The following is a 23,097-nucleotide window of genomic DNA, read 5'->3' as shown; positions in this document are numbered from 1 at the left end:
AGAAGATGTTAAAAGACTCAGGGTCTTCAGGAATATTCTTATTGGTCCAGACATGGGCTCTGGCAAATCTAGAAGCTAGTTAGTCGTGGAATATTTATTCATTTTATGTTGATTGAAAATTAATGCACTGTATTCAGATGGACAAAGAAAATTACAATACTTATTTTATTTTTTGTTTAATCTCCCTTACACCAACACTAGATGGTAGGAAATCTGAGCTTAGTAGTTAACATTTTGTTAGTCTCTATCTATTCAAATAGTCTCTTTCAATTTAGATTGTCCCTTTAGCCTTCCAGAGTTTAACTCCCTCAACATTATCTTCTACAGGACGGAATCTGGGTGTGGAACTTAATATATCTTCCTGGTGACAGGGGCTGATGAAGGGAAGGAGCAGCTACTAGGATTGGTATGGTGGTTCTTTTGTTCCTTGGTATCTTCACTGATGAACTCCTGCACTGCAGATTTTGGCTCCTGAGTTTGTGGCCTCTTATCTCTGGGGTGGATTGTGTACCCATCAATCCTCTATGATGCTCATCTCTCACCATCTCTGGCTGGCTTTGAGTAACTTCCTGATGTTTGGCTATGACTCCCAAATAAATCTCTGCTTGGGTGGTTGTCTGCAATCACTGCAGTAATAGAACCAAGGCCAGAGTAGAGTGAGGGAGGTCAAGAAGAGACTTAGATGAGTTGCAGGATCAGTTTTCCTGTTGCTGCTGTAATAAATGATCACACACTCTGTGCCTTAAAACAGCACAAATATATTATCTTTCAGTTCTGAAGCTCAGAAATCCAAAATGAGTTTCACTGGGTTAAAATCAAGGTGTCAGCAGGACTACATTTTTGGGGGGGGGCTCTAAGAGAGAATTCATTTCCTTGCCTTTTCCAGCTTCTAGAGACATCACTTTGTTTTGTCTCTTAAGTCCACCATCTTCAAAGCTGGCAATGGTCAGTTGTGTCTTTCTCACATCACATCACAGTCACATCATGTTACATCACTCTGACATTAACTTTTCTGACTCCTTCTTCCACTTTTAAGGACCCTGTGATTCCATGAGGCCCACCCAGATAAACAAGGGCAATCTTCTATTTTAAGGTCAACTGAGTAGTGTTCTTAATTCTGTCAACTACCTTAAATCCTCATTGCCATGGAATGTAATATGTTCACAACTTCTGGGAACGAGGATGTGTACATCTTTGAGAAGCCACTATTTTGCCTACAATAGTTTCTAAAACATTTTGGGGAACTATGGGTTCATTTAAATTAAATCTCCAAGGATGTTTGATTAGAAGAAAGTTGTGCTCTTTAGATCTATGACTTCTAATATGTTTGATCATAATTTTAAAAAAATCAATTATAGCCACATCACATAGTATCTCCTAATTTATGCTCTAACATTAGACAATTAGACTTTTTATTTTTTAGCTTTTATTATCCAGCTAGAAAGGTGAGTTGAGATATGACTTTTAGTAGCGTGATTCAGCTGTTATACATTGCCAAATTGTGTATTTAATATTCCCTTGGAATCAAGGGAAAATAAAATTATAATAAATTTATTCCTGTTCTGCTTAATGTCCTTTCTGGGAATAGACTTGGGAGTAACTTAAAAAGTACACTGAGACATTTCCTTGTGGGCCTGTGGGTTGTTCTTCCCAGAAGTGTTGTTGTATACTAGTCTGGGCAACCAGTCTCAGAAAGGAGGGTATGAGTGCTCACAAGTCTCCATTTATTTCTGTGATCACCATGGTCATGACTCAGAGTAGAATCCCTAAATGAGTCATATCTCACTTTGCCACTTTGGAAAAAAAGAAAAAGATGAGTATCTAAGAGAAAAACAGTTATGTGGTTGTGCTGGATCATGGATCACAACCACTGAAAATACTAATCCCAATATGAGTACCAACTTTCTAATATCATTTTGTCCATGAATTTTATCAGGATCCTTCCTAACGCCGACTCCCTCCTTCCCCATTTTCCTGCCTACTTCCCAGTTACATTTCCCTTTACTGCTCCTATGATCACTTTGAGATAAACACAACACCTGCTATTGTTTTCTATATAATGTAAATATATACATAATGTGAATATATATTTACATATTTTATAATTATGTTATTTTACATATATAAATATATATAATGTAAAGTAAATGTATATATGTATATATGTAATGTATATATATATAAAAACATGTTCAGTAATTCCCCTACATACGGACCTTCAAGTCGTGAACTTTCAAAGATGTCCCTGTATGCCCCTGTATGCCAGCTGTTGTACTGTACTACTGTACTTTTCAAGGTACTGTACTGTAATATTAAAAATGTTTTCTTTATTTTTTGTTTGTTTTTTATGTATTATTTGTGTGAAAAATATTATAATATTACAGTATAGTACTGTATAGCCAGTTGTGTTAGTTGGGTACCTAGGCTAACTTTGTTGGACTTACAAATTGGACTTACAAACGAGTTCTCAGAATGGAACTCATTGGTATGTAGGGGACTTACTGTATATACATTTAGTTATTATGGTTTCCACACAGAAGAAGACTAAATAGAACAAGAAAGTAAACAAAGGAAGGGAGTGTACCATTAGTTTTAGATTCACTACTTCAATTTAATTAGCTTTTATATATGATTCTTCTTAAGGAATACTGTTATAGTATATATTTGGAGAGCATTCCTTAGAAAAAGAAAAGAAAGGCAAAGTAAGTATTTTTCAAATAGGGCTAACATGTGGTTGAATTTGAGCCCTCTGCTTCCCTTCCTCAATTCCAAATGTTACTTTCTTCCTAAATGAAATTCCAGGGTCTCCCTCTTCCACCAATATAGGAATCTTTCCAATTGAAGTGGTGAAATATGTCCAAGACATTATTATGTGTTTGAAGACAGTCACTCTAAAACACCAGATCTAATCAGGTCTCTCTAAATACATCTTGTTGTATATGCAGAGCTCCATGAGCAGTTTATTTTAATTCCTTATTTCTTAAAAGAGTCTTTCATGGTAGTGATATCTAGAGAAATTCACCGTTTACCATTCTTGACAAAGGTAATAAAGATCATTAACGTTTTAGTTATTTACAATATAGAGAGCCCTTTCATGTATATTATTTGAACTGATCCCTGTTAAAACTCAGTGAAATACAAATTATTAAGTCTGTGTTAAAGATGAAGAAAATCAGGCCTCAGAAACAGGACATCTGCCTCCAAATTCCTTGACTTCTCAGCTCCACCATCCCTGAAAGAGGAGATACTGTCTCATGTTTTCCATTTCCTTTTGGATACTCATTCTCTCATCACCCCTCACGACCACCCCCAAGTCAATTCGGATTCTTCCACTGTACATGGTACATGTAAGCCCTAGGGCTTTTCTCTCAGCAGGCTGTCTGTCTCAGTTACTCTTTTGTTTCTGTCATAATGTTATCGAAAGTGGGATCTGGCTGCTCGTTGTTCTAAAGCCAATAAAGAGGCAAAGTTGATGGAAAGGAAAGTTTGCTTTACTTTGGAGGCCAGCAACCATGGGGGAGGGCGGACTCCTGTCCAAAGGCCAACTCCCCCGCTGACAATCAGTGGGCAAGAGCTTTTGTAGGCAGAGGGAAGGTCTACATGCAGAAACGGCACAGTCAGCTCTGACAGTCATCTTGAAGTTGGTCATGCGGTGTTCAGATCAGTGTCATCTTGATTGTTTTAAGTACAGTTAATCTTCAGTTCCAGGATCTATTTGTTCCCAGTTTTTGAGGCCAGCTCTCGGAATTGTGACAGCTTATGTCATGGCTATAGTCTGGTCATCATGTAGTTAACTTCTTCCTCCTGGTGGGGGTTTTAGTATCTATAAGACAGCTCACAGGACATGGCTCAGAATATTATCTATAGCCCTTGAGGAGGAACTAAAAGTCCTCGACTATGCTTAATGACTAAACTATTAATATTTGGTCTTGTTTGACTGCTTTCCTTTGTTTCTGTTCTGCATTTTCTCACTTCTCTGATTAAACTTATTAAAGTTTTTCTGCAGACAAGGACCATAGGGTCCTGCTCTGCTTCAATAGCACCTATTACAATTTGCCTTTTATTTATTTTTCTGCTTATTCTGTGCTTACTCTGTGCATGTATGTGTCACTCCTCAATGGAGTGAGATCATACTTGCTTTTTATGTTGTTGTTTTCACTGTAAAATCTCCAGCATCTATCACAAAGTTCTGCACAGAGTAGGAGTTTAAATATTTGTTGAATGAATGAACAAATACATGAAGATCATGGTTTAATCTACTCACAGCTAAAATATTGTATATGCCAAAGGATTCTGAATTCGATTCGGAGTCTGATGAATATCTTTTAAGAATTAAACCATAATGGAGGTAGTTCCGGGATTATGTGAGGTCTTCTAAAAGTCTGGGAGATATCCGAATCTCCCCACACTTCTTAGGCTGTGTCATGAAAGCATTTAAGTTTGTTCCTTTTGCCTCACAGTAGAGTCTTTAAGCTTTCACTTCTCAACCAATTTGTGCTTCAGAAATATTCATACTATGAGTCTCACAGATTTAACAGTCTCTCATTGCCAATTTAAAACATGCCATCAACACTAAGTTTGCGTGTAAATGATAAAGAATACAGAACTTGTGTACAGGTGGTAGGATTAGTTCTTTCACTAATTTGCTGGGTTTTTTCTCCCCAGGGCAGTTTTTTAACTTCTTTGGACTTTACAATCTTTATCATTATAATGAAGTTAGTAAAGTATAACTAGGTGAAAAAACAACAACAAAAATAATAGTAAGCAGAGAAAATCAGTTACCATTTTAGACCTATGAAATAATATTAATTAAGAAAATTTTTTTCATTGGCAAAATGTAATGAAATGCTCAAAGCCATTGATCCAGTAATCCCCATATCTAGATATCAAAATATTAAGTGATTTATAATCAGGACAATAAGTTTTTCAACCTTACATAATTTTTTCAACGTTATGTATTATTTTAGAGTAATAGAAAGTTGGACGAAATTCTAAATTAGAGGAGAAAAAAGCATGTGTAAGTGATTATATGGTAAACTCATGTAATGAAATATAATACATTACTAAAATTATACCCATATTATGTAATAAAGAGGAAACATTTTTATTCAAATAAATCAGTAAAAGTGCAATATATAATTTCATAATCTCTCTTTGCACTGATATAGAGCTGTATGCTCTTGCATCAGCATGCATACCTAACAATGAAATATTAAAGTGAAATCATTGACACAGTTATCTCCTTGAACTAAAGATATCTTTATCTCTAGTCTCATAATTTTACACAACTTAATATCAAAATAATCATCTTACTAAGAAGCAATTCCTAATAATTAATAATTCCTAAATGCAGATACAGATTTCATTATTTTATGGGGTTTTTTTTTTTGTAATTATGATCTTATTTATGTATTCTTACCCCAACCAGAAATAAAGTGAAGAGTTTGACTGTCAAATGTATGTGGGCATTTTGGATAAAAGCTTGAAAACTTTTCATTTAATTTTTATACTTTGACAATTATAATAGTTTTCTGAAATGAAATTATACTTTGTATTTCAAATTTGAGAAAAGATAAAATAAAAATTTAAATTATATATGTTATGAATTTATTCACATTTTTATTATAAATAATGTGAAAAATATTATGATACATTTTGTCAAGAACATCTTCCCTCATTTTATGCCCATATTTGTTTTGAAGAAAGTACTCTGGGTACTCAGAAAGTATTGCCTCACCCCAAAAAAATAGTTTTAAATAAATGTACCGTCTGATGACCAAAGGAGGCTTTTCAGACATTATGCTTCATGTAAACACAAGCCAACCTCAAAAAAACCCTGGCTCAGTTTGCAAAAAGGAATCTTTTAGGTGACTGTTTTTAAACTTCATTAACTCTAATTTTCCGTTTCATCAGTAACGATCAGAATTCCTGAGGACTGTCCCCTAAGGAATCGGTCTAACTCACCAACATTTATAGAACCCAGTACAACAGATGTGATTTTCCCTCATTTTGCTTGCTGAAAATAATGTGGTGTTTTACCACAATTGCAGTTTTCTGGTTTCAGAACCCAACCCATAGAATTTCATTTGGTTTTCTAATTTGATCCAGCTGTTGAAATGGAACTTTTCTTTTCTCTTCTTCTCTTCTCTTCTCTTCTCACCTTCCTTCTTTCCTTCCTTCCTTCCTTCCTTCCTTTCCTTTCTTCTTCTTCTCCTTCTCCTCCTCCTCTTCCTTGTCCTTCTACTACTACTAATTCTCCCTCTTCTCCTCCTCCTCCTTCTTCTCTCTCTCTCTCTCTCTCTCTCCAGTCAATTATTCTTTGGAAACTTATGGCTAAATGGAAGTAACATTGTTAAAAAGAAGTGAATTTTCAGCATCACAAATGCTACCGGCACACACCTGTTTCATAAGGCAGATACAAGGACTAATGAAGACTTTACTAAATGTGCTAATCTTGTGTCACCTTGAACCTATCCCCTGCCTCCACCTTCTAGAATCCAAGTTACTCCCTCAGGTTCTTCTGGCAGAACCCCTGTTATAAAATATCTCTATTAACTCTTTCACCCTGAACACTCAAAATTAAGAAAAAGAAGGTAAATAAAAGCAGCTAGTTTACAGTTTTGAATAATACTTTCAAACCTTCTGAGTAGCTGGCTGTGAGTGTGAGTATAGAGTCTAACCAAATGGTCTCCTTTGCTCCGACATTCATTCATTCATTTAGTCCTTCATTCATTCACTCAAGATATATGGAATGTCCAACTGTGTGTTTAGAATTAGCCTTTGTTCTTGACAGATAGCAGTGGATAAGATGGACAAGTCCCTGCTCTCAAGGAGTTTTTTTGGGGAAAAGATAATAAACAGGTAAACAAGACACTGTCCAAAAATAGTTTAAGTACTATGAAAAATAAAATAAGGTAAAAGGATGGAAAATGATGAGAATATATGCTGTTTTATAAATGGGGTCATGGAAATGGAATTTGAGCACAGATCAAAGTGTTCCAGACAGAGGGAACAGCAAATATAAATGTCCTGAGGTAGGACCAGATTAGCATGCTACAGGTGAGAGTTAAGTGCAGAGGTTTGAACAAGGAAGTGTTTGTGTAAAGCCTTATAGATTGTGATGTGGGGTTGTGTAGGAGTGGGGTAGAGAGAGAGGGCGAGTGGAAGCAGGAAAATCACTCCAAATATTTTACATCCCAGGTGAGAGATGATGGTGTTGAATTGGTTGATAGCAGAGTTGATGAAAAGGGGACTTATTGAGGATATACTTTGGATGTTATGTTAGTAGTATTTACTGATGGATTATCAAAAAACTTCCCAGATTTTGGGTGAACTAATCAATGACTGTAGCATACTGGCAAGAAATGTTTGTTTATTTCAATAACATGAAGGGAATGAAAATCATATTGCATTCTTTTGGACAACAAAAACCTAAGAATATTAATAACGATTAGTTGAAAAACAGGTGCACTAATTACTACTTAATAAGTAAAACTCATACTCCTTGTTTAAAATTCAGTGGGTTTATTACAGTACACTAGTGATTTGAAAAGGCTTTCTCTACTATTCCTTCTTTCTTTTTTTGTTTTTTTTTTTTTTGGCTTTCTAAAACTTACACTTATAGATTTTTTTTTTAACATCTTTATTGGAGTATAATTGCTTTACAATGGTGGGTTAGTTTCTGCTTTATAACAAAGTGAATAAGCTATACATATACATATGTTCCCATATCTCTTCCCTCTTGCATCTCCCTCCCTCCCACCCTCCCTATCCCACCCCTCTAGGTGGTCACAAAGCACCGAGCTGATCTCCCTGTGCTATGTGGCTGCTTCCCACTAGCTATCTATTTTACATTTGGTAGTGTATATATGTCCATGCCACTCTCTCTCTTTGTCCTCACCCTTCCCCCTCCCCGTATCCTCAAGTCCATTCTCTACTAGGTCTGTGTCTTTATTTCCGCCTTGCCCTTAGGTTCTTCATTACCATTTTTTTTTTTTAAGATTCCATATATATGTGTTAGCATACAGTATTTGTTTTTCTCTTTCTGACTTACTTCACTCTGTATGACAGACTCTAGGTCCATCCACCTCACTACAAATAACTCAATTTCATTTCTTTTTATGGCTGAATAATACTCCATTGTATATATGTGCCACATCTTCTTTATCCATTCATCTGTTGATGGACACTTAGGTTGCTTCCATGTCCTGGCTATCGTAAATAGAGCTGCAATGAACACTGTGGTACATGACTCTTTTTTTTTTTTAATTTATTTATTCATTTATTTATTTTTGGCTGTGTTGGGTCTTCGATTCTGTGCGAGGGCTTTCTCTAGTTGCAGCAAGCGGGGGCCACTCTTCATCACGGTGCACGGGCCTCTTACTATCGCGGCCTCTCTTGTTGCGGAGCACAGGCTCCAGACGCGCAGGCTCAGTAGTTGTGGCTCACAGGCCTAGTTGCTCCACGGCATGTGGGATCTTCCCAGACCAGGGCTCGAACCCATGTCCCCTGTATTGGCAGGCAGATTCTCAACCACTGCGCCACCAGGGAAGCCCATGACTTTTTTTGAATTATGGTTTTCTCAGGGTATATGCCCAGTAGTGGGATTGCTGGGTCGTATGGTAGTTCTATTATTAGTGTTTTAAGGAACCTGCATAATGTTCTCCATAGTGGCTGTATCAATTTACATTCCCACCAACAGTGCAAGAGGTTTCCCTTTTCTCCACACCCTCTCCAGCATTTATTGTTTGTAGATTTTTTGATGTTGGCCATTCTGACCGGTGTGAGATGATATCTCATTGTAGTTTTGATTTGAGTTTCTCTAACGATTAATGATGTTGAGCATTCTTTCATGTGTTTGTTGGTAGTCTGTATATCTTCTTTGGAGAGATGTTTATTTAGGCTTTCTGCCCATTTTTGTATTGGGTTGTTTGTTTTTCTGATATTGCTTCTTAATTCAATTAACAAATATTTATTAATTGCTTACTATAAGCCAGGTCTTAGGGAAATAACACAAAAGAGTGCGTGGACATAGTCACAAAACTTTCTGTCAAAATACTGAAAAGTTTGCTCCATGTTCTTCTGGAGTTTAGTGCTGTAGAGAAGTCCAAGGCAGGTGTAATTATTTTCCTCCTGTGGATAGACTCTTTTATTTATTGTTTGTCCCACATTATACCTGTGTGATGTTTTTGTGGTTGGTGTTATGTTCATTTTTGATATCCAAGTACATTACCAGGTTTCATTAAGACTGTTTTCTTTCCATTAATACTTCTTGAGCCCCCTTGTAAGCTCCAGATTCCAGTCTTCAACTCAGAATGTTTCTCCAATTTTGCCTTTGATTATTTGTTTTGCACAGTTTGAATTAGTTTCGTTTTAAAGAACAACAATTACCCATGGGATGGTTTTCTCCTTCTGTTTTTATTTGTCATCACATTGAACTATTCACACCTTTGTCTTTTTCCTTTGCCTTCTCTCTGCAGTGTTGATTTACCTCTTTACTGTTTCTGAAACGATCTTATTTTTCTCATAATGTATTTTCATTTCTTTAAACTCTGCCTATCACCCAGATCTCTCTTTCCCTCTATCTCAGTACCTCTTATTTCATAAATGCTACTTTTTCAATATTTATTTAGAACTTTTCAAAATTTCTGTTTTCTAGATAAATGATTTTCAAAGCAGTGATTCCCCACCCCCAACGCCAGTTCAGTTCTCCTTTTTATTGTATGTTGCAGAATATTTTCCTAAAGTTCTAGCTGTTTTAACAATGTTTTCTCATCCTTGAGTGATCTCTACTCAGGCTGGCATTTTGCCCATCCACAAACACTTCAGATTCTTCTACTTGTCTTTTTCTCTCTTTTGGCTTTTAAAAAATAATCCTTTTATATATTAAGCAAGGAAACTAAGTGGTGTGCAGCATTCTGGTCTTTTACAATGATTTTTAGACTGTGAATTTGCTGAGCTAAGGAGGAAATTCCTGGTTCCATCACCTGGTCATCTTATCTTTCCAGATACAATGAAAAGAGGAAAGTTTCAAAAATAACATAGAAAATCAAAAGTGCATCATTTCTGTGGCTCTGCCAAGAAACATAAAAACAAAAAGCCTGTATGTTACAAAAATGAATTGCCTATTTCCAAACTTACACTGTTGCACATGGAATACCATTTTTATCCATTTTGCATGTAACTTATTGAAACTCCAATCCCAAAATTAGTGCAAAAAAGTATTAATTAAGGCATAAGATTAAAGAATATAAAAGCTCTTGTTCTTTCAGAAATTGACTCTAGATAAATAGTAGTGTTGGCTCTTTGACAATGGTCTCAGCAATATTTTTTTAGATCTGTCTCCTCAGGCAAAGGAAACAAGAGCAAAAATAAAGAAATGAGATCTGATCACACTTAAAAGCTTTTGCACAGTGAAGGAAACTGTCAACAAAATTAAAAGTTTACCTACGGAATGGGAAAAAATATTTGCAAATGATATGTCTGATAAGGGGTTAATATCCAAGATATATAAATAACTCATACCACTCATATAAAAAAAAGCACAGCCCAATTAAAAAATGAGCGAAGGATCTGAAAAGACATTTTTCCAAAGACATACAGATGGCCATCAAACACATGAAAAGATGCTCAACATCACTAATCATCAGGCAAATACAAATCAAAACCACGATGAGATATCACTTCACACCTATCAGAATGGCTATCATCAAAAAGATAACAAATAAGAAGTGTTGGCAAGGATGTGAAGAAATGGGAAACTTGTACACCGTTGGTAGGAAGTAAATTGGTATAGCAACTATGGAAAATAGTATGGAGGGTCCTCAAAAAATTAAAAATAGAACTACCATATGATCTAGCAATTCTACTCTTGTGTATATATTCAAAGAAAATGAAAACACTAATTTGAAAGATATATGCACTTCAGTGTTCATAGTGCTATTATTTACAATAGCTAAGATATGGAAGAAATCTAAGCGTCTATCAACAAATGAATAAATAAAGAAGACGTGTGTGTGTGTGTGTGTGATGGAATATCACTCAGCCATAAAAAAAGAATTAAAAATTGTCACTTGCAACAACATGGATGGACCTGGAGGATATTATGCTTAGTGAAATAAGGCCAACAGAGAAAGACAAACACCATGTGTTAACACTTATATGTGGAACCTAAAAGATAAGACAAATGAATGAATATTAAAAAAAAAAAAAGAAACAGATTCACAGATACAGTGAACAAACTAGTGGTTACCAGTAGTAAGAGGAATGGGGGAAGGGCAAGATAGGTGAAGGGGATTAAGAGGTACAAACTACTTTGTACTAGGTATAAAATAAAAAAGACACAAGGATGTAATATACAGCACAGAGAATATAACCAATATTTTATAATAACTTTATGTGGAGTATAATCTGTAAAAGTATCAAATTACTATGTTGTAACCTGATAACTACATGTACTGTAAGTCAACTATACTTCAGTTAAAGAACTACCAAACCAATACATTGTACACCTTAAATGTAAACAATGTTATATATCAATTATGTCTTAATAAGAACAACCCGCCCCCAAAAAAAATAGTAGTGTTGGTTTCCTTACTCTGACAAAGAACCAGTATTTTTTTGGTAGGATAATTATACCTTGTCACCAACCAAATATGACCATTCCAGTTACTCACTGAAGAGTTTGTATTAGAAGTCTTTTTACTTTTAGCCATTGTCATAGGTACAGGGTAGCATCTTATTGTGTTTTGTTTGTTTTATTTTCTGTTTTTTAAATAAAAATTATATATATATATATATTAAAAGTGTACAACATGATGATTAGATAGACATATAAATAGTCAAATGATTACTACAGTCAAGCTAACTAATGTATCTTCTTACAGAGTCACCATTTTCTTTTCTTTGTGGTAAAAGCATCTGAAATCTACTCTCTTAGCAAATTTCCAGTATTCAAAACAGTATTATTAACAATAGTCATCATGAGCTTTTAAACAGCATTTCCCTGAGGACTACGTGATCTGTACATGTTGTACATCGTTGATCTTACCATACATTTTTTGGGTTATTTACATATTTTCTTTCATGAAATGTCTATTCAAAAGTTTGTCCATTTTTTTGAAGGTTGTTTGGTCTTACTGAAGTTAAGTTTATGTGTGTATACATACACACACACACACACACACACACACTCTGGATAAAAGTTCTTTGTTAAATATATGTATTGGAATTGTTATCTCTCAGTCTGTAGCATTCTTTATTTTTCTTAAAATGTCTTTTGAAGAGTACAAAATTTTAATTTTATTAAAGTCCAACTTATAAACTTTTTTTTATTACGGTTCATGTTTTATGTATCATATCTAGGAAATCTTTGCTTACCTCAAGTTCACAAAGACTTTCTCCTATGTTTTCTTCTAGAAATTTTATAGTTTTAATTTTTACATTATATTTATGATACCTTTTGAGTTAATTTTAATTTTTAGGTAGAGTATAAGGTAATGGTCAATTTGAATTGTTTTTCATACCAATATCTAGTTGTTCCAGGACCATTTGGTAAAGTGCCTTTCTGACCCGTTTCAATTGCCTTGTCACTGTCATTGAAAATCAATTGACTGTATATGTATGGGCTCATTTCTGGGCTCATCTCTCTTTTGTTCAATTGATTTTTATATCTATCCCTTGGCTAGTGCCACACTATCTTCACAGAACTTTTTAAAAAGTGTAAATGATCAATTTTTTCTTGGAAAAAGAGCTTTGTATCTACTCAGTTGTTTGCATTTTCATGTAAACTTTAGAATCAGCTTGTCAATTTATATATAAAGTCTTATTAGAATTATGATTGAAATTGTGATGAATCTATAGGTCAATTATCTTACAATAATGAATTGTCAAATGATGAACACTCTATATGTCTCCATTATTAAGGTCTCCTTTGATTTCTTTTTTTTAAAAATATCTTTATTGGAGTATAATTGCTTTACAATGGTGGGTTAGTTTCTGCTTTATAACAAAGTGAATAAGCTATACATATACATATGTTCCCATATCTCTTCCCTCTTGCATCTCCCTCCCTCCCACCCTCCTTATCCCACCCCTCTAGGTGGTAACAAAGCACCGAGCTGATCTCCCTGTGCTATGCGGCTGCTTCCCACTAGCTATCCTTTGATTTCTATAAGGGATATTTTATAGTTTTTTATGTATATGTCTTACATGTCTCCTGTTAAATTTATTCATAAGTTTTCAAACATGCATTTTATAATTCTAAGAGAAACAAAATTTTTAAAATTCCAGGTTTTTGCTGCTGATAAGCAAAAACAAACCTGATTCTTGTATATTAACCTTGCATTCTGTGATCTTGCTAAACTGACATTAATTTTAGTAGGTATCTTTTATTGTTATCTTAGTATTTTTATGGCTAAATTCATGTCATTTTCAAATGAAGATGGTTTTACATCTTCTAATCTTCATTCTTTTCATTTACGTTTCCTGTCTACTGCATTATCTAGCACTTTCTGTACAATGTTTAATAGAAGTGGTAAGATTAGTCTTTTTTGTTTTTTCCTGATCTTAGGGAAAAATGCCCCACTTTCTAATACCGTCATATTGGGGGATAGAGTTTCAACAGGTGAATTTTGGAATGTCACAGACACTCAGGCCATAACAGGGAGGGAATGGATAAATGAGAGAATGAGGGAGTAAGCCAGTGAAGAGGTAGAGGAGATACCAATAAGAATATGGAGCAGGAAAAAATATCTTTTTCTTCCCTGGTCTGTTAGCAATGCCACGCCTTGTCCCCTAGCTAATGGATTTAGGCCTATGTTTAATTTCATTTCTCTGTCAAAGCCTTTTAAAATTACTTATACCTTGTCTCTTTCAGAATATAAACAAATTCCACTGTTGGTCGTAAAACAGCAATGAGATTCTATCAGTGAATACACTTGTCAACCAAAAGCTGTCATATCAATGCAAAGTATTGCTATTGTTATTGTTATTATTACTACTGAAAGAAAACCCAGTGAAAGGATATAAACTGAAGGATGTTAACTAAACTTATTGTGGTGATCGTTTCACCACTATATGTATAGTATGTGTGTGTAAACACCAAATTATTATGTTGTATAGTCGTCCCTCGGTATCCATTGCAGACTGGTTCCAGGACTTCCCACAGATGCCAAAATCCATGGATGCTCAAGTTCCAGTCAGTCCCCTGTATCTGTGGATCTGCACCCATGGATTCCTTTAACTGCATATCACTACATGTGTTTATTGAAAAAAATACATGTATAAGTGGACCTGCACAGTTCAGACTGGTGTTGTTCAAGGGTTAATTGTACACCTTGAAGATAATGTTATTATTTATAGTATTTGTAATAATATTTGTAATTATATCTCAGTAAAACTGGGAAAAAATACATGCTTGCCCATGTGAAAAAATAAGCCAAAACAACTTCAAATCAATTTGCTATTTTCAGAGTCAAAAAGGACCAAGGTCAAGGAGTTTTAGCAACCTATGAAAAGACTGTGTTTACATTATTACCTGATTTCCAGTTTTTGCCCACTAGGGCCAAAGGCATTCTTTCTCAGAAAGGAGTTTAAAGTGGACCCTAGATATCTGAGAAAATATAGGCTTTGTGAATGTGACAGCAACTTTTATATCCCAGCTGTGTTCTACAGCCCACTCATGAGTAGCTGAGTTTTCTGCACTAAATTTCCCTTTCAGAAACTACGAACTCTATCATCACTCATCTTAGGTAAATAGATTTCTAGTATATTTATCAATGAGAGTTGCTGAAGCTAGGAAGATATACCAGAGGAAAAAATCCATCTATCAGTCCAGATGTTATGAAAAGGGTCTTAATCAAAATAACAACATTCATGAACAGCTGGTCTCATAAGCTTTATTTATCATTTCCTAGACCTCAGAAAAAGCTTTGTGAGTTGTAGGTGGCCTGGTATTTCTCACAGTGCTCCAGATGTTATTCCTGAAGTCAAAGACAGCCACAGGAAATTTGTTTAGCATTATAATTTCTAATCATGAACAGGGACACAATACTTTTGACTTTCATTTCCTCTCAGAATCTTCTCAGGTATTACCATTTCATTCATTTTTAAAGTTGATTGAAATAATATCTCACTTTCACATCCCACTGTTATTAACTACGGAAATCAAATATACATTTTTTTTGTTTTTATTTTCTCCAGACCTAGCATAGTTCCTGTCATATTCTATGTCCTCAATAAATGTGTGAATTAAATAAATACATGAATGAATGATCAAATTAATTAGAATTTTACTTTTTCTCTTAGAGCATGTTAAGATTACAAGAAGATACCCCCTCCATACACACCCCGCCACATACATGGTTTTGTGAGAAGATAAGAAAAAGTAAATTATTTCAAGAGAAATGTTTTATATTTTTTTACGTATCAATGCCAGATCAGGTGACCTCTTGGATTCTTCATAAACTAGTGATCAATAGAAGTTATAACAGAATTGTCTATGTTGGAATTCCATGAAATAATGATCAGCTATGGAATTTATATGTGTTTCCGTGGTTTTCTAGTTAAATGTGTTGGTACAGTGCCTGAGGCCCCCCGAGACCTCCTGCAGTTTGAGGAATATGCTTTCTTTATGGTACAGGACTGTTTATTCACAACTGTCAAACCACCGGCAAGTTATCCATCCACATTCAAGGCAGGCACCAAGCTGCATTTTTGTTAATGTGAACCCTTGAGGGAAACAGAAACTAGACTGTGTTTTTATATAATTTTTAACTCATAAGAGAAAACACAGGGATTTTTTCAAAAACAATAAAATGCTTTCTCCTCAAGAGGTTTTTATTCCCTGGTATTGTTCAAGCAAGGACTGTTTTGGAAATGCTGACAGGATCTTAGCAAAGGCATCCAGAGGGAAACATATAATATGTTTATTTATCTTAGAAACCACAAGAACATTGCAAAAGGCCAGAATTGGCCCTGTAAAATGTGTTGCTAACATTAGACTATGACTGCTTAGTTTCGATAAAGTCAAGTCATTTCTGTGCTGATAAAGGAGGGCAATCTATACTCTGACATCTCCCAAACTTATGTCTACAGCCCAATCCTCTCCCTGAGCTCCAGACGCCTAGATCAAGAGCCTCTTTTATACCTCCTCATAGAAACTGAATAGGCATCTTAAAAGGAACAAATCCAAAACCAGACTTCTGATTTCAGCGCTCTCCACCACAGCCTCCTCAGTGTTTCCCAACGCAGTCAATGGTGACTTCATCCTCCCAGTGGCTCAGACTAAAATTCTTGGAGTCGTCTCTGTCCCTCTTCTTTCTCTCTCACACCCCGTTTGATCTCTCAGCCATCCTTGTCCTCTGTATTTTCAAAACACTTCCATATTGTGACCCATTCTCACCGCCTTCTCTGTTACTAACCAGGTCAAAAACCATCAGCATCTATTGTTTATTACAATCGCATCCTAAATACCCCTCCTGGGTCCATTTCTGTTTCTGGGTCCATGCAACCTGAGGTACCCTTTCATAGACATTTGAATCAAGTCATTGCCCTGATGAAAACCCTTCAATAGCTTCCTGTCTTGCTCAGGGGAAAAGATAGTCTTTAAAATTGCCTAAAATAGTCCTACAGGATTTAGGTTCCCATTACCTCTCTGACCTCATGCTGTACCTTCCCTGTCCTTTATTCATGTTACCTGTTCACATTTGATCTCTCTCTTACTAGAACCTGCCATGCATCCTCCTAACATTGGGCTCCTTTTTTGGCTTGCTTCCTTCCATCCTTCATATCTCTGCTCAAATGTCACTTTATCTGAAGGTCTTTTTCTGACCATCCTATATAAAATAGCAAGTCCCATCCTCTCATGTTCCTTATTCCCTTATCCTTTTCTTTCCTCTGTTTTCTTTGTCATGCCCCGGAAGGTCTCCTGCCACTGTGATGTCTGCTGCATGAGGGTGAGACACTGTTCATCGCTCTATCTCAGCCACCAGGGCAATGTCAGACACAAAGTAGGTCTTTAACAAATATGTGTTGAATGAACAAAGTGATATGTGCTAGTAGACATGTCAGGCCTAGATAGGAGGGTTAGATTATTTTGATGTTTGAGTAGATTTAAAAATTGATTTGTGTTCCTACATTTGTCTGTGAAGGCCTGGGAGCATGAATTTAGCCCTCATAGCCCCTACTGGAATAAGGAGCCTGGAGGGCAAGTCTCCTAACCATCAACGGCTAATCAATGGCTGGGAGTCATGCACTCAGGGGGGCATTTCATCCAGTCCTTCTCTGGTTATTGTGAACTGGGGGGAAATATGGACTTTCTCTTACTTCAAATTTAACTCCATTTGAAGGTTGTTTTACATTCCTGGATGTTTATGTTTGATTTTAATAAGTTTAGTGTTTTCCCTCTCTTGATTTTCCTTTGTTTTCCACTGTTACGGTTTGTAGTGTAAAACTGACAGTCTGTCGCAGACCTGTGACTTGAAGCAACTGTGACAGATGGTGCACTAGAATATATAAACAGATCTCTTAAAAGAAATTACTTAGCAATAAGTGTGGGAATTAAAAAGTGAGCAGCAAAATCAGAAATGAAATAACTCAGCCACCTATAACACCTGTTCTGCAGGAGATGAGAGTCTGAAGGGCAACGAAGTCTTGTAAAGAGTTAACAGTGTGCATTGAGGGGCAGTCTTAGAACAGGCCTCGCTGGGACTCTGGATGAATGAGAAAGTGTTGTGCATACGTTTTTAGTTTTTAGTTTACTTAAGGGATCAGGCATCTCTTTGTTTGCCTGGAAGATAAGGGAATGAGATCCTGCATCTGCAGCTGCAATAAACCGTGGAATGAGGAATTGTATTATGGAGAAGGAGGAAGGAAAAAAGAAAAGGAAGGTATGGGGAAGATTCAGTAAAATGAGTGAACCGGGAAAAAAAGCGGACACCCAGGTTACGCCTGATTTATGTGATGAGAATGACATAGTAACTTTCATTGCCAGATCAAGGTCATTGAAGAGGAATGCATGAAAAGAACATAAATGCTGTGTTCTGGAAAATTTGGGTCACTTGAATATGGTAAGATGACAGCTCTTAAGACCAAAACGTGTACAGCCTAGGCTAGCTTGAATGTATGAAGGGGGCTTACCCAGCCACAAAGGGTCAGGGCCAAATTCATACTTTCCAACCTGTTATGTAAACCACACACAGTCAAACAAAAGTGTTAATAAAAAGGAAAACAAAAAATAAATAGCATTCTAATAAAGATAAAAAGAAAGTGAGTGTTAATGGTTGAATTATGTCCCCTCAAAAGATAGGTTCAAGATCTAACCCCTAGTACCTGTGAGTGTGACCTTGGCAGATGTAATCAAGTTAAAACGAGGTCATACTGAATTGGAGTAGGGCTTAGTCCAATACAACTGCTGTCCTTATAAAAGAGGAGAAAAGACAGACACACAAGAGAAGGAGGCCATGTGGAGACGGAGGCAGAGATTAGAGTTATGCTGCCTCAAACCAAGAACATCTGGAGCTACCTGGAACCTAGAAGCAGCATGGAGGTGTCTCCCTTGGAGCCTTCGGAGGGAGCATGGCCCTGCCAACACCTTGATCTTGGACTTCTAGCCTCCAGAACTGTGAGAGAATAAATTCCTGTTATTTTAAGCCAGCCAGTTTGTGGTACTTTGTTACAGCAGCACTAGGACACTAATACAGTGGGTGGCAGGGGGGCAGGGGGGCTTGTTCACAGGGGCCAGGCAGTGGGAGACAAGAGACAGACATGGTCCAATAGGAAATGAGAGGACTCTATTGCCTTGTTCCTCAAAGTACAGACCGAGGAACAGCAACATTCCTGGGAGCTTTTTGAAATGCACAATCTCAGACCCCACCCTAGACTTGAGACATAATTTCCCTTGAGATGATTGCAGCCCAAACTATGCAGCCTGGGGGAAAAACAGCAATAGCAATCAACATATTTAAACCCTTTTCATGTATTAGGTTCTAATCTGAGAGTTATACTCTAAGTTAACCCACTTAATTCACACACCAATCTATAAGGTATGCACTATTATTATTCCCATTTCACAGACAGGGAAATGAGTCACAGAAAGGTGAAGTAACTCTTCTAAGTATGTGAATAGCAAATGTTGAAGTCAAGGAAATGAGCCGCATTTATCTTTATTTCAAAAGAAAAATATACAAGAAAGAAGTTGTGCTGATACCTAAAAGTGGGATGCTGAAGGGTTAGTCCTCTCTCTCCTATGGATCTGAACAAAATTAGAAACAGTTTTACTGCTGGAAAAGGTGTGTTGGAGTATCTACCTTGCAGAGAAAAGTCCAAAATCTTCCCCATCGTTCTATCTCTATCCATCCCTCACCCAGCTGTAGATTAAGCAGCAGGGTAGCTGCACTTCTTCCCCTACAAGAGGAAGCTACAGCATGAAGGAGGCAAGACTAGAGAGGAGAGCACAACATTCAAGGTCCAGCTCTGAAAAAATTGTCTAGAGATGACGTAGACCTTGAACACCAACTGCCTTCCCTTAGAGATTACCATTTCACTGTAGTCATGAGAGTGGGATCTCTTGAGAGGTGTGAGATGGAAGAAGAAGAAAGACATTTCCTCCCTCCTATTGAACGTTCTGGGAAATTGATATTTTGTGGGCCAGCAAGACTGTGGAAAAAGAAAAAAAGGCCACTTCTGCTAATGTTATCCTCAGCTCCGTGTATATCAAATGTACATACAAACCACTGCTTCTGCTTCAGAAGAAAGTAAAGGAGCAAACCCTCCTTTATGCCAGCGGATCAGAGATGGTGTGCTATGTACACTTCTGAGTGGTCGAACTTAGTCTCCCCCAAATCTCCCTGTTGAACCTTCACACATTCATCAAAACCCACTTCAACCCTTACCTGCTCAGTGAAGTCTTCCATGTTCCTCTGTGCTTATTCTCCTACCCTTGGAAGATCCTCTGAACTACTGCTGTAACTTGCATATACTCCTATGATAATATTTATCCCTCTGTATTTCCATTGTTTGGTTAAATGATTGTGTCCTTTGTTAAACTCTGATCACCTTAAAGTCAAAGATGGCATCTTATTCATTCTTGTATCCCCAGTGTCTGGCACAGATCTAGTAAATACTTTTCCATGAATAAAAATCCACTCTGTACCATGAAAATCATATTTAAAGTCATTGGGAGTATTTAGAATATGATACCAACCAGTTACATATGGCTATTAACTTAAAATTCATTAAAATTAAATAAAATTTAAAAGTAAGTTCTTCAACTCTATCACATTTCTAGTGCTCCATAGCCATATTTGGCTAGTGGATACAGTACTGAACAGTATTGCTATAGAACATTTTCAAAGCTGAACAGTGTTTTTGTACAATAGTTTCAACTTTTATGAACAAATTCATCTTTTTTGAAATGTGAAAACACTGATTTGGACTGGTGGGATGCCCATTATTTTATAGCCCTGCACACTATTGCAAAGAAGATGGATGTTCAGTGATTCCTCATTGTTGGGCACATTCTTGTCTAAAGTAGCAGAAAGCAACACACTGAAGTGACGGAAAGTTTGCCTTTCTTACTTACAGGCTGTGCATCCATGGGAAAATTACTTGACCTCTCTGTGGCTCCATCTGCCCATCTGAAAAAGGGATAGTAAATAACCATACAGAGCCCACAGGGCTGTTGTAAACATTAAATAAGATACTTTATATACAGTTAAGACATAGTATTCAATAAATAATAGTGATTATCTTTACGGCACCTGCACCTCAACACTCTAACCTATTAGCACAATGCGGAGGAACTGCTGAGAACCATGGATAGATTCCCTTCATAATCTTTAAGACTATCACCTTTGGTCTTGACATGCTATGAATTGCATAAACGGTTGTATAAGCAAGGGCTGACCCTAACTGGATCAGGGCTATGATTCTGACTCTGCATTTCCTATATCTCAATGTCATCATCTGTGAAATGGAAATAGTACATTCTTATGGAATTTTTGTGATAGGTAGACATGGTCCAAAAAGAACCAAACACAGAAGCTGGCAATTTGTTGTATGCATTGAATAAACTCCAGAAATAAATATCTATTGTTGCTACTGTTGTTGTTGTTGTTTTTATCTTTCTACCAGGAGTTATCTCATGTCTGCAATATATTCAGTGCTAGTTTATTGAATGAATGAACGAATGAACAAATGAATGAATAGAGTATGTTAAAGCAATAAATAGCATTTTCCAGTTATTGGCTGATAATAGACTATGAATAAATATCACTAACATGATCACTGTATAATTAAATAGCTCGTACAGAGCTTTGTACATTCCAGGCAGTAACTGGTATGAGGAGAATATGACTTTAACTGCAACAGTTTAGAGCTCTGTGCTCTGACTCTCATGATTCTTCTTTTTTTAATTTATTTTTTAATTAATTTATTTTATTTTGGGCTGTATTGTGTCTTCGTTGCGGTGTGCGCGCTTCTCACTGCCGTGGCTTCTCTTGTTGCAGAGCTCGGGTTCTAGGCACGCGGGCTCAGTAGTTGTGGCACGTGGGCTTCAGTAGTTGTGGCTCATGGGCTCTAGAACGCAGGCTCAGTAGCTGTGGTGCACGGGCTTAGTTGCTCCGCGGTATGTGGGATCTTCCCGGACCAGGGCTCGAACCCGTGTCCCCTGCATTGGCAGGCGGATTCTTAACCACTGCGCCACCAGGGAAGCCCGCTTATGATTCTTATAATTATCCAAATATTATTTTGGTTTTCTGCCAAATTTATGTACAATACATAATTGACTGCCCGTTAATATTGACAGTGTGCATCTTCTGTTTACTCTTCGATTTTTAATACTAACCATATTTCTTTCAATAAGTAAACTCTGCTTTAGTCAGAGCCATTATAAAAACAGTCTGCTGTTTCATAATGGAAAACCAGATTTAGCTAATCATTTGACAAAGTTTCATCAAATATTTTTGTATTTATTAGCATCTCTGATCAATGCAGAAAAGTCTAAAATAATTGGGGTCATAAAAAGTGCCTGGGATGACAAACGATGTAAATGTAATGCTTAGCTGAGGCTGGTGGAATTTGTTCAATCATCCTACGGATACTGTTATAGTGTTTGGGCTAGTTATTCTTTGAGTGTCCTGACCAGATCCATTCCCCTCCCTTCTCTGCTCTGCCCCAGGAGGAGGCTTAATCTTCCTGGTTTTCTTGATGGTTATCTTCCCTTTAGGTTTGATCAGTGAAAGGATGTGAAGTAGAAGGAAAGAAAGGTTGATATCCTGCTTCAGTACTTCACCTCTGGTGGATGTTGCAGTCCCTCCAGGGACATGGCTGCTTGGGCATGGAAACCTTCCATGGCTGTCCTCTCACTTAGCTCCAGAAACTCAATTTCTTCTGCTGTCCATTTAGCCACATGGGTGAGAATGCCTTTCCTCCATTGCCCATTCCTAGGTGCCTCACCATCCCTAATTTCATGCCATAAACTCTGCACACACTCTAAAATAGTCCCTTCATTAAAGTATCCTCATTTAAATTCTCTGGGGTAAATTCTGTTTTCTACCAGACCCTGACTTGTACAAAGGTTAAAAGAGAAAGCTCTATTGGCAGGTATTTAACTATAGGAAAGTTATTAAACTTCTCATAACTTCAGTTTACTTTTCTACAAAATGGGAATAACAACAGTATTTACTCATTTACTCTATAGGGTTGTGAAATTTGTATGTAATGATGAGAGAGAATCTCATGACTTCTCCTGAAATTTTGTGTTAATATGCTTTTGTGTGTGGGTAAATGATGGAGGAGATTCATATTTTGCAACCATACGTGAAGCCAGCCTGAAAATGTAATGAAGGAAGGCAAAGCTGAAAGAATTGCAGAGAAACTCCTCTAGAGGCTCATCTAATAGCAGGACTGTTTTGTATTTCCCTTTATCGTTACCAGCTTGGATCCGGGTCTCAGTATTTACAATCAGAAAACACCCAAGGTTATAAAAGAAATAAACTGTTTTCTCATGTTTACTTATTAGATGGTGATAGCATAAATGTATTTTTTGATAAATATTTACTCTTGGTAAATCAGCCCATTCCCCAGGCTTGTTGAATG

Source organism: Balaenoptera acutorostrata, chromosome 11 (assembly GCF_949987535.1).
Source record: "Balaenoptera acutorostrata chromosome 11, mBalAcu1.1, whole genome shotgun sequence".
Classification (NCBI taxonomy): Eukaryota; Metazoa; Chordata; class Mammalia; order Artiodactyla; family Balaenopteridae; genus Balaenoptera; species Balaenoptera acutorostrata.
The sequence above is the reverse complement of the archived record's forward strand: the minus strand, read 5'-3'. Positions refer to the sequence as shown.